Genomic DNA, 2,295 nt, shown 5'->3' on the forward strand with positions numbered 1-2,295 from the left:
CTAGTTACAGTTAATTACGAACAATGGGAAATTTATAGGAAGAATTAAGGGTTTAGTGTGAGTAATTGCTCTACATTATGTTAAACCACCAAAACACATCAGTAACAAGAGCTGTCGATGTTTCTATATTAGGCTAGCTTAGCGCGACACTAGTATGGCCACTTTTATTTCACTGCGCGAATTGCAGACGAAGTCCATATTTGGCAAAAGTATCAATATCCAGATAAGAGCTGTTTCTCTTGTGGGATCAATAGAGTAGTTTGAAAAATGAGTGACTCGAATGTGTGTAAAAGAGAAAAGTAAAAAAACTCTAAAACTTAATGCTGACGCATCCTGTTAAGCTGGGTTTGCAAGGCAAGGTTCCCATTTCTTGGAGTAAGATGTTTGAACAAAGACTTCAAGTATGAACGGTGAAAACATTTCAGGAAAAAAATCACGAAAATCGCTGTGAGACAAGTATTTCAGCTGCGGACGCTACTCAGCTAACTTCCCCACTATCGCACAGCAATATTTATTGCCAACAAGCCAGAGCTAACGTTAAGTTCTGTTCCTCTTAAGCAAGGCCGGTCTTAAGAGGCACTCTGGGGCTATAATGGTACTCTTAATGCAGCTTCATTCGCTAAAGTGACTGCTCACAAGAGGTTTCCAACTTTTGTAAAAATATCGCTCAAGTCCTCTCAAAAGACGGAATTGCCCATTAACAGCCAAGTTTCGCTGTAAGGACGCTTAGAAATGACCAGAATCTTCGTATATGAGTCTCCAAATAACTAGTGGCAGTTTCACAGCGGAATGGACAACTAGTCTCTCAACATGTCATACGCCACTGACGTGTCACTGTGTCACATACTCGTCGTAAGTTGAAAATAACAAGGAAAATAACACATATCAAAACTAATAATTGGCGTAGCTATAAAGATCTCGGTCATAGGTTCGGATAAGAAGCAATGATACTGGCAGTCACTTCAAGGACAGCTGCGACTGATGCGGGTAACACATAAGTCAGAAATTTTTATTTTTGTTTGCTGATTCATTACCGTCCTTGTACCGAAAGGTAGATCTTTACACTTCTATTTGTATGTCTACAAGAGGTGATCAAAAGGTTTCCGCCTGAGGGCGATGCTGCAGTGTATAACCAATGTAGCACGAGTCCGTTGAGGGTTTGTAAGCATCGACATGAAGGCTACCGATTAGTCTGGCATTTATTTCTTTCCGACGAGTGTACGGTAAGTGCGGAAGCGTGAACTATGCCGACGTTATTACCAAATACGTCCAAACAGGACCAGCGTGGATTTAATCTCTCCTTGACTGCCTCAGTGCCAACGGCCTTGCCGCAGTGGTAACACTGGTTCCCGTCAGATCACCGAAATTAAGCGCTGTCGGGCTGGGATAGCACTTGGATGGATGACCATCCGGTCTGTCGAGCGCTGTTGGTAAGCGGGGTGCACTCAGCTCTTGAGAGGCAAACTGAGGAGCTACGTGATTGAGAAGTAGCGGCTCCTGTCTCTGAAACTGACACACGGCCGGGAGAGCGGTGTGCTAACCACATACCTCTCCATAGCCATATCCAGTGAAGCCTATGGGTTAAGGATGACACGGCGGTCGGTCGATACCGTTGGGCCTTCATGGCCTGTTCGGGAGGAGTTGACTGCCGAAGGACAGGCACTGGTAGGCATGCATCAAACAATGAGGATTGTGTGTTGGGCAGCGTGTCTGTCGAAAACCAAACGTTGTGGACAAGGGGTGCTGCAGCCCCATATTAACGGATGCCTCCCTATTGCGAATCTCATAACGCAGAAGGTATGGCATATGAGGTGTGAGGCAGTTGAGCACCTGCCCATAGCCCTGATCTCTCCCCATGCGATTATCACGCCTTCGGTCCCTTAAACAAGTCCTTGAAGGGTCGCTAATTGCCATCAGACGAGAATGTGCAGCAGGCAGTTACGGAATTCTTCACGCAGCAGAACACGGTGTGTTTTACTAAACGGATATCTACAGCCCCTTATGTCGGTAGGATGTCTGCCTCAATGCTCACTGCAATTTTGCTGATTACCATACCGATTTTGGACTGTACGGTCCACGAACGGAAACTTCTTGATCGCCCCTTATACATCTTTACTCCACAAGACCCCTTATAGTCCCATTCACGAGTGGTGCGCGGAAGAAATGCTTGTCGGTAAAGCTCCGTACAGCGTTTAATTTCTCTACTTTTCTCACCGTATCATTTCGCGAGAGGTTCTTGGAACGTAAGCTCTCGAAAGTTGAGCAGCAAACCTCTCCGTGATGCACAATTCCTCT

At 45.6% G+C, this 2,295-nt stretch overlaps 1 pseudogene; it reads left to right on the forward strand.

Moving 5' to 3' along the window:
• The first annotated feature begins 1,315 nt into the window (after positions 1-1,315).
• On the forward strand, positions 1,316-1,433 carry LOC126089983 (5S ribosomal RNA; annotated as a pseudogene).
• The last annotated feature ends 862 nt before the right edge of the window (positions 1,434-2,295 follow it).

Source organism: Schistocerca cancellata, chromosome 6 (genome assembly GCF_023864275.1).
Source record: "Schistocerca cancellata isolate TAMUIC-IGC-003103 chromosome 6, iqSchCanc2.1, whole genome shotgun sequence".
NCBI classification, from domain to species: Eukaryota; Metazoa; Arthropoda; class Insecta; order Orthoptera; family Acrididae; genus Schistocerca; species Schistocerca cancellata.